Here is a 13,076-nt window from a genome sequence, read left to right as displayed (position 1 = left end):
GTTGGTTGGCTCCCCTCTCTCTTTCTTCACCTATGTCCCCCTGGAACCATTGGTCCCATTGTTTTTGCATATCTTATATAGGAATGTTTATCCTGCCTATCTTATATAGATAGACATGAAAAAAAATAAGAAGAAAAAATAGTGGCTGATTTTTTTAGAAGCAGATCATCAAGCCTTTCCTCAAGACATCTTTTGGAGGGCTTGAATCTTAAGTTCTAATTAACAGTAAAGTATATTAACTATTTGCATCACCTAAGGACACGTGCAAAGACCTAATTTCCAAATAAGGTTGAATTCACAGATATTGGGTGGTCAGAACTTGAACTTATCTTTTTGATGGACACAATTCAATCCACAACAGTTATAACATTTCTTGATATGTGAGAATGGGCAGAGTTTTTTGCCAGAGATTTATGCCCTGACCAAAGAACAGGGATAACTATTTAATGGTTGATACCAGGCTATGAAATCTGTTATGGGTTTCATACTGTCACCCGAGTGCAGGTAATTTAATCTGGTGCTGTGTAGTCAATTTACTCACTTCAAGTTAGAGGAAGAAAAAGAATTCTTAATTAGAATATGTATACCAGCGAGGAGACCAACAGTAAAGCAGACTGTCTTTGTGGTTTGAAATCAGCATACATGGCAAATATATGTCATTTACTCTGAAACTTAAATTGGGGGGAGTCACATATAGGTGTTTTGTATTAACTCAGGTTTCAAGGTAACCTCAAGGAACAACTATTGGGCTTGAGCAAGCAAACATAGTAAAAAAAAAAAAGTTCTTTAAGTCGTAGGCCTGTCTGAGGACGTCTTTGTTGACTGATGGGAGTGCAAAGCTCAGCTTTCCTCACAGGCAGTCAGGTAAGTAAGAGAAGGCTCAGCCTTATCTGGCCCCTCTAGGTGACATCCACATACAGCTTGGTAGTCTTTGAGCAATTTATAAAAAGTCCACAGAGAGTGCATTAAGTAAACTACCTTGGGTTACCTGTATTTAATAAGGAGGATTTTTCTAACTATAGTAAGTAAAATAACTTAGGTTGCCATGCTCATATATAATCAGAATTTGTAGCCTTTTAAGCAAGGTTTAAGGGTGTTAGGGCCATCCCTCAACAATCCTGAAGCTGCTGGTGACTAGAATGATATCACCCAACAATTGTTCCTTTAGCTTCTTTGCAGCCTTTTCCTTGAACACAATAGAATCCCTTGGTGGCACAAATGGTCAAGCACCTGACAACTAATGGAAGGCTGCAGATGTGAATCTATCCAGTAGCATCTTGGAAGAAAGACTTGGCGATCTACTTCCTAAAGCTGACCGCTATGGAAACCGATGGAGCAGTTCTACTTTCCATGAGTGGCAATCAATAGGCAATGAATTGGCTTGTTTTTGTTCACTTGATTGTCTGTTTTCTGAAATACAAATGCCTCTAGGAAATATAAAGCATGGCTTCAGCATCGTTATGTTTAAATAAGAATTTATTTGTCACGTATCCTCTAATCATCATCACTCTCATTGCCAGACATGCCATATCTGAGTTAGAAATGTTAAATTCACAGAAACTTAAGCCTATTTTTAAAAATGATTGATGGGAATTGTAGATGGAGCAGATAATTCTAAATGATTTATCAAAATAACTTCCACCCAATTAAGTTGTTTATCTCTGCTGAATATCTAAATATCTGAGTCTATACATAAGCACAAAATAATTTATATGTGGGCTGGAAAGATGTACTAGGCTTTTGTTTAAATGTAAATGTGCTCATTTTGGGGGACATTTAGGAATACATCTATGCAACCAATTACTTTGTACTATATGACAGTTTTTATACAGAGAGCAGCGGAAATTGTCCCACTTCTAAGCAATGTTGTTCTTGATGCCAACTACCATACCACAGCACCTTGGTAGGAGAGAGTACATGGTCTTTCAGATGGACAGCCCTTCCACTCTAAGTTGTTTGTCTGCAATTATGCTTGGATCCTTGATTAGACTGGCTGAACTGAGAGGAGAAAGGAAGGAGGGCACTCACACAATCCATGGAGAGGAGATATTTTCAATGGGTTTGGATTTTACACAGATCCCTCAGGTCCCCTTTGGTATATTTTGTGTTCATCACACCTCCTTCAATGGTCTTTGCTTCCAACAGCTTGCTCCTGTTACTCTCTTGTGAGTCTTGCAACTTTGTGTGTGTGTGTATGTGTGTGTGTGTGTGTGTGTGTGTGTGTGTGAAATTACCCTGCTAATATTCAAACTACACCACCAGGGCTCTTTGATTTAAAACTAAATTCAATTCAATTCAGTCAATTCAGTGTTTTCAGCTACATCAATGGAAAGTTTAAACAGCATTTCAGAATACATGTTTTCTTTTAATAACCATGCCTCTTTCTTGAGGTGGTATCCAGACTCAGGAAAACCCTTTATCACAACATGGCACTAGGCAGTGATTTTGTATGATTATAGGGATTGAAATTGAAGAGACATTGAGTTGTACTCATTGCCCAAAGAAGAACATGTCAAAATCTATCCTTAAACATACCACTATCAGTGATAGGATAATATCCATATGTCCATAAGGAAGACCAGCTAAAATTAAAATTATTATTTAAATTTATATACCAATCACTAATGCAAATACAATGAAGTAGAAGGGTTTATCAACTCCTGAAGTATAAAATTGATCAAACATATAATAAAGCGACATTGGTCATCAGAATCATAATAGGAACACTTGTGAGGATGGTGAAGGACCAGGCATGTTTCATTCTGTTGTGCATAGCATTGCTATGGGTCAGAGCCGATTCAACGGCATGTAACAATAACAATAATCATTGGTGATTGGAATGTGAAAGTTGAAAGCAAAGAAGAACTAGTAGTTAAAAATTGTGGTATTGGATATGACAAAATAACAATTTATAAACTATCAAGGGCTCATGAGGGAGGGGGGAGCGGGGAGGGAGGGGGAAAATGAGGACCTAATGCCGGGGGTTTAAGTGGAGAGAAAATGTTTTGAGAATGATGAGGGAAATGAATGTACAAATGCGCTTTACACAATTGATGTACAATTGATGTGTGTATGGATTGTGATAAGAGTTGTATGAGCCCCTAATAAAATGATTAAAAAAAATAAAAGCTCAAAAAAATTGTGGTATTGGTGAAAGAAACCATGCCAAAAACAACACAAAAGAATTTTGTAAGACCAACAACCTATTTACTGGAAATACCTTTTCTTTTCCCCCGGTGAATTAAATCAACTACAAAGGAGACAATAGAGAAGGTCAATATCATCAATGAAAGCAAGGCCAGGAGCCAGCTGCAGAACAGACCATCAATTGCTTATGTGCAAGTTCAAATTAAAAGAAGAAAATTAAAAGATGTTCTCAAGAGTTAAAGTACAACACTGAGTATATTTCCCCTGAATTCAGAATGTCACAAGACTAAATTTGATGGATTAAACACTAATGACTAAAGACCAGCTGAATTGTAAGATGACATCAAGGATATAATAGTTCTATAAAGCAAATGGTCATTAAAAAGAAAGAAAAGATGAATATGGATGTCAGAAAAGACTTAGAAACTTGCTCTTGAACATAGAATAGTTAAAGCGAAAGGAAGAAATAATGAAATAAAGGAGTTGAACAAAAGATATCTGTGGGCAGTTCAAGAAGGCAAAGTATTATAAATAAAAATGTGAAGGCCTGGAGTTAGAAAACCAAACGGGAAGAACATGCTGAAAGGAATGAAAAAAAAAAAAGCAATCCTTAAGTTGAAATGTTGAAGGATTCTATGATCAAAATGTTGAATGATGCAGGAAGTATCAGAAGCTGGAAGGCATACACAGTCACTGTACCAAAAATAATTAGTCGATGAGCAATCATTTTATATGATCAAAATCAACGGTATTGAAAAAAGAAGTCCAAGCTACTCTGAAGACATTCACAAAAAATGAAGCTCTGGGAATTCTGAATAGCAATTGAAATGTTTCTACAAACAGACGCCACGCTGGAAGTGTTCGCTAGAGCTCCGTATTCATGTCCCTTCCAAAGAGGGGGAGACCTAGCACAAAATAGAAGTTATCTTCAACGTCATTAAGATCCCATTCAAGTACATTTTTTGCTGATCATGTGAGGGGATATCCCAACCAAAAAATTTGGAAAAAAGCTCCACTGGCCAGAGCTTTTGTAGTAAACATTTTTTCCCACTAGGTGAGCATCACCCTCATTCTGAGTCAGTGCACCCAGTGGTGTCACCTGGGAAGGTTCTCTCTGGTCACAGTGAATTTTTTCATCAAAGCAGTTTCACTCAAACCTCATTTTTTTGTGATGGCTGATTTAAGAGAAAAGTGTGAGGCCATGAAATGTTGTTTCCTGCTCAGGAAAAATGCTGCAGAAACTGTTGTGCTGTTGAACATGCTTACAAGGACAGAACTATGGGAAAACCTCAAGTGTATGAGTAGTTCTCTCATTTCAAAAAAGTTGAATTTGTCAATTGATGACAAACCTTGTTCTGGACATCCGTCAAATTCTCAAAGAGATGAAAGTGTCAACTTATAGTTCATTTGGAATTTGTTCCACCAGGTCATACTGTTAACTCATGCTTTCTGTTTAGTTTCTGAAAAGATAGCATAACAATGTGTGACCAAAGAGCCCTGATTTATGGCAGAAGGGGGACTGGTTTTTGTCATCACGACAATACACCTGTTCATGCAGCCATCTCAGTGTGTCAGTTTGGGGCAAAAAACAGTATGCCATTCTTCCCCCATGCACTTTACTCACCTGACCTTGCTCTGTGTGACTTCTTTTTGATTCCACGAATGAAGAGGAGAACGATTTGATGATGTAGAAGAGGTGAAGGAAAAAAATGAGGGAGGTGCTGTCAGCCATTCAAACAGATGACTTTGAAAAATGTTTTCAAGAATGGAATTGCAGATTTGACAACTGTATTAAGTGTAATAAAGAGTACTCTGATGGTGATATGGTTATTTTGTAAAAAAAAAAATTTAAATACATAGTGTGGTAGTCACTTAATCTGGTGTCAATTTAAGGATTAAGAGTGTAGGGGTGGAGTCTAGGCTGTCAATCTGAAGATAGTCAATGAGACTTCTGTGGGCATGACTTTCTCCTGAGAATTCTGGGAAATCTGGGACTTCCTCCTAGGAGGTGAGAGACACTTCTCTCTGCTACTTCCTGAGAGACATTGCAGAAGACAAGCCATATGGATGCAACTAGACCTTGGAAGCTGGAGAAGTCACAGAGAGACCCCTCCCAGCACTGAGATACTTACAGCGCCACTGGGCCCAAGACTTTCTACCCACGGGCTTGTGTTCATCCTGCATTTGACTTCATTGCATGTGTTTCATGAGTCTGAAGAGGACTTTATAGATTGGTATCGGACATATGGGCTAATATCAGACTTATGGCCTTAGACTGGACTGGGTTTGGATGTTTTCTCAATGTTCAATTCCTCTTATATATAAATCTCTTTCTTCTACACATATGTATGTCCATGGATTTGTTTCTCTAGTCTACCCAGACCAACACACATAGCTTTGGGGAACAAAAATCTGCTTGGTGGTGGTGGTGGGGTACCCCACATAATTCAAAAGTATTTATAGCAATATATCAACAATAATCTTCCAGAAATTTAAGCTGGATTCAGAAAAGAACATGAAATAAGTGTATCACTACAACTGTCAGATGAACTTGATTGAAAGCAGAGAAGCTATAAAGACATTTGCTTATGTTTTATCGACTATGCAAAATCATTCTACTATGTGTATCATAGCAAATTATGAATAACATTACAAAGCATGGAAATCCCAGCACATAAACTGAGCTCATGTGGAACCTGAACATAGATCAAGAGGCATTCGAACAGAGCACAGGGATACTGCCTGGCTTAAAATCAGGAAAGGTGTGTGTCAGGGTTGCATCCTTTCACCACACTTATTCATGCTGTATGGTGAACAAATAGCCTGGGAAGTTAGAGGACATGGGCGAAAATGTGGCATCAACACTGGAAAAACTCATAAACAATCCGTGATATGCAGGTGACACACCTTACTTATTAAAAGGATTTGAAGTATTAGTTGAGCCTTAAATATTGATTAAGGCTCAACATACATAAAGAAAGCAAACATTCCCCACAACTAGGCCAATAGAGGCAATCATAGAAAATGAATAAAAGATTAAAGCTATCAAGAAATTAATTTTACTGGGGTATGCAACCAACACTCATGGAAGCAGTAGTTGATAAGTCAAATGCCATGTTGCTCCAAACAAATTTACTGTGAAGGATCTCTTTATAGCATTAAAAGGAAAAGAGATCACCTTAAATACTACGGTGCACCTTTCCCAAGCCATGATATTGATATTTTTAATTGCCTCACATACGTATGAAAGCTAGACAACAGATAAAGAAGTCTAAAAAAGAATTCATGCCTTTAAATCACTGTCTTGTTGAAGAATATTGAAAGTAACATGGACTGCCACAAGAATAAATAAATCCATCTTGTAAGAAGTAAGACTAAGAATGCTCCTTAGAAGTGATGATGGCAAGACTTTGTCTCATGTACTTTGAACGTATTATCAGAAGGTATCTGTCCCTGAAGAAGCACATCATGTTTGGTAGAGGGCCAGCAAAAAAGAGGAAAACAGTCAAGTGCATGAATTGACAGTGACTGGAACAATGGGTTCACGTATAGCAATGATGATTAGGGTGGCATTCACTGGGCAGTGTTTTGTTCTGTTGTTCATATGATTGCTATGAGTCAGGACAGACTAGACGGCACCTAACAACAATAACATAGTACTCTGAAGATCCTTGGCTTGTTTTGAACTTCTGACATAAAGTCTGGCAGTTGAAATTCATGTAAGAATACCATGGAAAAAGCCTTGGCAGTCTTCTTACCACCAATCAAAACAACAATGAAATATCATCTTATACTGACAATGACAACAAATTAAAACCAAGAAAAACAAATGTAATTACATAATCTGTTGCCAATTTGAGGCTTAAGAGTAAAGGGGTGGAGTTTAGTCTGTCAATCAGGTCACAGCTTGATGACCTCATTTGGAGACACTCAGGAAATAAACAGCTCACTGGAAGTGTGACACCTACTCACTCCCTGTGAGACATTCCTGCTGACAAGACACATGGAGCTATGTTAGTGCCCTGGAGCTGGAGGAGCCACATAGAGACCCCTGCCAGTGCAGGGATGCTTACAATACCACTGGATCCAAAGACTCCCCACCCACTGGCCTGTGATCTTCCTACATTCAGCGTCATTGCATGTGTTTCGTGAGTCTGAAGAGGAATTTATAGAGGTAGCGGATATATGGGCTAATAGTGGACTTATGGACTTGCTCTGTACTGGACTGGGATGTTTTCTCAATATTCAGTTGCTCTTGTATATAAAGCTCTTTCTTATACACAGATGAGTCTCCCTGGATTTGTTTCCCTAGTCTGCCCGGACTAACACAACAAAACAAAACAGGAAAGAACAAATATTGAATAGAGTGCAGAGAGATTGGAACTACAATGCTGGTGGGTCTAGAAATATATACAACCATTGTTGAAAGCAACACTACCTTAAACAACAGAACAGAAATTATATATGATCCAGCAATACCTCTACTGGGCATGTGCCCTAAAGAAGTAAGAGTCACAATAGACTTATGCAGTCCTGTGTTCATCATAGCACTGTTGACAATAGCAAAAAGTTGGAAGCAGACCAAATATTCATCGAGGAAGAATGGTTAAAGAAACGTTGGCACATACACACAATGGAATTCTACGCATCCCTTAAAATAAATGATGAAACCAGGAAGCATCTCATGACATGGGTGGACCTGGAGAACATTATGCTGATTGACGTAAGTCAATCACAAAAGGAAAAATGTGGTTTGAGGCAACCATTTTAAAGATAAAAAATTAAGACTGACATACTAAAGAAAGGCAAGGGTGGGAAGATGAAGCAATAAATGAGAAGGTTCACCTGTAGTGATTTGAGTGAGAGGGAGGATGGATTCCATCAGAGGGAGAAGTCAGGGGGGTGGGACAGAATATGGGGCGAGGGCACCGGGATGATGAGTGGTTTGAACTCTTGAAAGCAGAGCTGATGGTCTGAAATGCAAACTCCTGCTCCACAGAATTCATAATAATTTTGTTTCCTTTTTAAAAGTTAGAAGCAAAAAGACCCTATGGGGCAGTTTTCTGTAATGCAAAAGGTCTCTGTGTATCAGAATCAAGCCTATAGCAACAGGCTGGGTTTATAATACTCTTGGTCACTGACAATATCCACAAAGATGTCTCTTCATCTTTTTGTTAGCTGGGAATTCCCTTCGGCTATTTGCTGACATGTGGCTCATCGCACCCATTTCTTGTCTGTTTATTTGGCTGTTTATTATGTTATCAACATGTGATTCTGTGAATCCTGCTGTAGCCCCCAATGAAAAGAAATCTTCACTTTAGAGGCCCTTTGGACCAACTTCAGGTCACAGGCCCTCTCTCTCGCACCTCTTTCCTCTCTTGCAGAATTCTCAGCTGCCTTTTCCTTGCAGTGGTATGAGAAACTGAGTTTTAAATTTGGCTTTGTGTGTTGTTGTTGTTCATGGAAAATAATGGATTCTTGACATCTTTTAGCTTATCGTTGTCATGTAGAGCTTGCCTAGTAAATTGGCCCAAACCCCACAACAAAAAATAAAAGCTGAACAACCCACAAATTTATGACTTTCTTTTTAACCCATCATAGAACGCGGGTCATTAGTTAATAGCCTTAAATCTAAGGAGAAACAGAGACCTGTAGGGAGTGATGAGATACAAGCATTTGCTTACCTGAACAGATGCTCTGGGTACTGGTCTAATGAGAAGAATTCAGGTCAGTGAATTTCTGGAGGCTAACTGTGGGCTGGCAAGAGTGTGAAATCGACATAAGGAAGTTAGTTTGACAAACAAACGCTAACCCAAAGAGAGCCTATGCATACCCTTAAGAATAAATCTTTAAAGAAAAAAGCTTTACTAGCTATTAAGAGACACTTCATTATGATCAAAAAGTTCATTAAACAGTAGAGAAAATAGTTCTGAATCTGTACACACATAATAACATAGCCTAAAAATATATAAAATGAAAATTGATGGTGTGATTTTAGGTAGTTAAAGGATCTTTGTGGTATTGGAATAGTCCTGTGGTAGTAACTGCACAAATTTATATATATTGTAAAATTGCATAGAACAATGCATGCACTCACAAGCACACATGAAACTTGTTAAATCCAAATAAGGTCTTTGAAAAGTACCAATGTAGTAGCGTTATATTACATGCCACCATTCAAGAAAACTGGGTAAAGATATACACGATCTCTCTGTACTGTTGTCACAACTTCTTATCAATCTATAATTATTTCAAAATAAAAATAACTTCAAAATAAATTTGAAAAGTAGATATGCTACAGAGATTTCACGTATTAAAATACCAGCAGAGACTATTATGAACAATTCCCAACAATGCAGTTTTAAATTTCTTTTTAAAAACAAGCCCAGAATTCACCAAAGTTTAAAAAGAGAATAAATTTAAAAGTCTGAATTATCAACTATTAAAAACATTGAGTCCCCAATTAAGGTGATTCACCAAAGAAAACCACTGGGCTCAGAGGGCTTCTGTGATGGAGTCTATCAAACAACTAGGGACGAAATAAGGCCAACCTTACAGAGACTCTTCCAGGGAATGGAAACCTCACATGACCTTGTCAAGACTTCATAAAGACATTGCAAAAAAAGAAAATTATAGAACAATTTCCTTCATGAAAAATGGATCCCCCCCAAAAAAAGTATTGAGCCAACTGAATCCAGAAATATGTAAAATATATAGCATCAGTTGCCCAAGATAAGTCTATTACTGGCAGGCAAAGTTGTTTTAGCAATCATAAATCAATCAATATTTAAAAAATAAATGCCATTTATCATATTAACATGATAAAAGAGAAAAACCATTTGATCATTCAATAGATTCAAAAATCTATTTGGTAAACTTGAGCTCCGTTTATGAAAAAAATCTTAGCAAACTGAAAATAGAAGTAAACATTCTGTCTTCTGAGAAAGGAAACAGTTCTGACTCTTTAAAAATGGTCAACATTATACTCAATATTGAGAACCTAAATATTTTTCTTCTTGGATAAGGAATGGACCAATAATATCCATTATTATCGCTTGTATTTGACATTAAACTAGAGGTTATAGACAATGTAATACAGAAAGGGGAAAATGGTACATGGATTGAGAAAGAGGAAATAAACGTGACATTATTTTCAGATGATGAGACAGTGTACATGGCAAAGAACTTACAGACAAACCACTCGGATTGATAAGTGACTTTAGCAAGTTTATAGAAGATCAAAATAAAAAATCTATTGCACTTTCATATGTCAGCAGCAAACAAAAATTAGGATATTCTAAAGATACCCATCATTAACAAGTATGTTAGACCGGGTTCTCAAGAGAAACAAAACCAGAATGCTAATAATTTTATATATATGTATACAGATAGATAGATAACATAAGAAATAAACGGTTAATTAATCTATAAAGCAGTACAAATGGCTCAGTGTAACTCACTCCCGTGAGACAGCTGTGAGACAATTGCAATCCTTTAAGTTTTGAGGGCCGCTGAGTAGTCCTCTGTAGAGCAATTCAGGCTATCCGGGCACAGGCAGCAAACAGCAAGGCAGGTCCCCAACAGTCATCCAGATGACAGGGTCCAACAGTCCCCAGCTCAAGAGATGTAAATTCCAATGGTGTGGAAAAGCAGGTCTTGAAGGAACCTCAAATTACAGCGACACAGTCCATGGGTTAGGTGTCCCACAGGTAGTGTAGCTTGCAAATTGAGGCACAGAACAAGCAATGCAGCCGCATACTGGTCCGATGATCAAAGAGCAAGAGACAAGAAAGGCGAGGCTCGCTGAGCCATTTATCTCTCCACCCTTCAATTAATCCCACATGTGTTTATCGGCCAGATTGGCACAATAAGCTAACTAGCTCAACAAGAATTAATGAAATTTATGTTATTTGTGTTCTCTGACAAAGAAGATAATATTAAAAGAAATTTAAAACAAATGAAATAGATAACTGTGTTATGGAGTAGAAAATAAATGTAGATCGAAAGAGATCAGTTCTAGGTATATCTAACTGTAAAGGCAAGGCAATAAAACTTCTAAAAGAAAATAACCTTCAAGCAGGAAAATATTTCTTAACAGGACACAAAAAAATCACTAACCATAAAAGGAAACATTTACAAATTAGATTGCAATAAAATAAGAACTTCTTTTAACTGTGAATTACCATTAAGAGACTAAAGGAGCAAACCAAAACATGGGGCATAATCTTTGCAATATATACAACTGAAAATATATTTGCATAAGATTATATAAATTCTATACATTAGTTAGAAAATCCAGACAACTTATTAGTAAAATAGACAAGAGATTTGAACTGGAATTTCATATAAGAGGATATCTGAATGGCCAGCAAACCTCATTATTTAACTGGAAATGTAAATTCAAACTTCAGTGACATACTACTGCACAACTATCAGAATGGCTAACAAAATGGCTAGACAATATTTCAAGTTTTGGCAAAGATACCAGACAAGTGCTCTTGTGGGTTTTTGTTAGGAATGTAACGCTGTACACCCACTTTGGAAAACAGTTTGACATTACTTATCAAAGTTAAAGAAACGTAAAATCATTCCCCAGAAATTCGAACCCTAGGAACATAGTCAATAGAAATACACAGGAGAAGTGTAAAAGAATGCTCACACAGCATTATTTTTAATATCCAAAGGAGACATGGTTTCCAGAATATTTGTAACAACATGATTTACAAAACAAAAACTGGAGATAGTACCTGATTTACAATGGACCCCATTCCCATAACACCATTGTAAATCAGTTCATAGTTAGTTTTAAATACTCCCTTTTCCCCCTTTATTTTTCTTATTCTGCTAATGGAAGTGTTTTCCATTGTAAATTATACCATTAGACATCTGTGACTGGACACATGAAAATGGTAACATCAGCAAATTATTTACTTCAACACTATATGTAGTACATGTTATAAAAGATAAGACACCTCTGCAGACACCCCTGCCCCATCTATACCCCCCAAAATATCAAACCACCAGGTTGTCGCAACTGTGGTTCATTATAGCTCAAATATGCTGTAAGTCAGGACTAGTTGTACAAGTCTATTAGAGAAGATACATGAATTGTGGTATATTCATACAATGGGATATAATACAGCTGTAAAAATAAATAACCTATAAAAGCAACATTAATGAATTTTAGAAAATAATGAACAGAGTTGTTTGTTGTTGCTGTTTTTGGGTGTCACTGAATCAATTTCCATTAATAGCAACCCTATTTATAACAGAACAAAACACCTCCCAGTCCTGCAACATTCTCACAACTGTTCTATGTTTGAGCCCATTGTTACACCCATAGTGTCAATCCACGTTGCCAACTGTCTTCCCCTTTTCACTCTCTACTTTACTGGTCATGATGTTCTTCTCCAGGGACTGGTCTCTCCTGACAACATGTCCAAAGTATGTAAGATGACATCTTGCCATCCTTGACTCTAAGGAGTACTCTGTCCATACTATTTCCAAGATAGATTGCTGGTCTTTTTCAGCAGTCCGAGGTACTTTCAAGATTTTTTTTCTAGTACTGAATCCAAATGCATCCATTCTTCAGTCTTTTGCATTCAGTGTTCAGTTTTCACACACATAGGAGGCAATGGAAAATACCATGGCTTGGGTCAGGTACACCTTAGTCCTTAAATAACCTCCTTGCTTTTTAATATTCTGAAGAGGTCTTGTGCAGCAGATTTACTCAATGGAAAGCAAAGTGCCTTTTGATCTCTTGACTGCTGCCTTCATGAGAATTGATTGTGAATCCAAGAAAGATAAAATCCTTGATAACTTCACCCTTTTCTCCATCCATCATGATGTTACCTATTGGTCTAGTTGTGAGGATTTGGGTCTTCTTTACATGGAGCTGTAATCCACACTGAAGGCTGCAATCCTTGATC

This window comes from Echinops telfairi, unplaced genomic scaffold, assembly GCF_000313985.2.
Source record: "Echinops telfairi isolate 266 unplaced genomic scaffold, ASM31398v2 ScPeMD7_3533;HRSCAF=4204_0, whole genome shotgun sequence".
Lineage (NCBI taxonomy): Eukaryota > Metazoa > Chordata > Mammalia > Afrosoricida > Tenrecidae > Echinops > Echinops telfairi.
The sequence above is the reverse complement of the archived record's forward strand: the minus strand, read 5'-3'. Positions refer to the sequence as shown.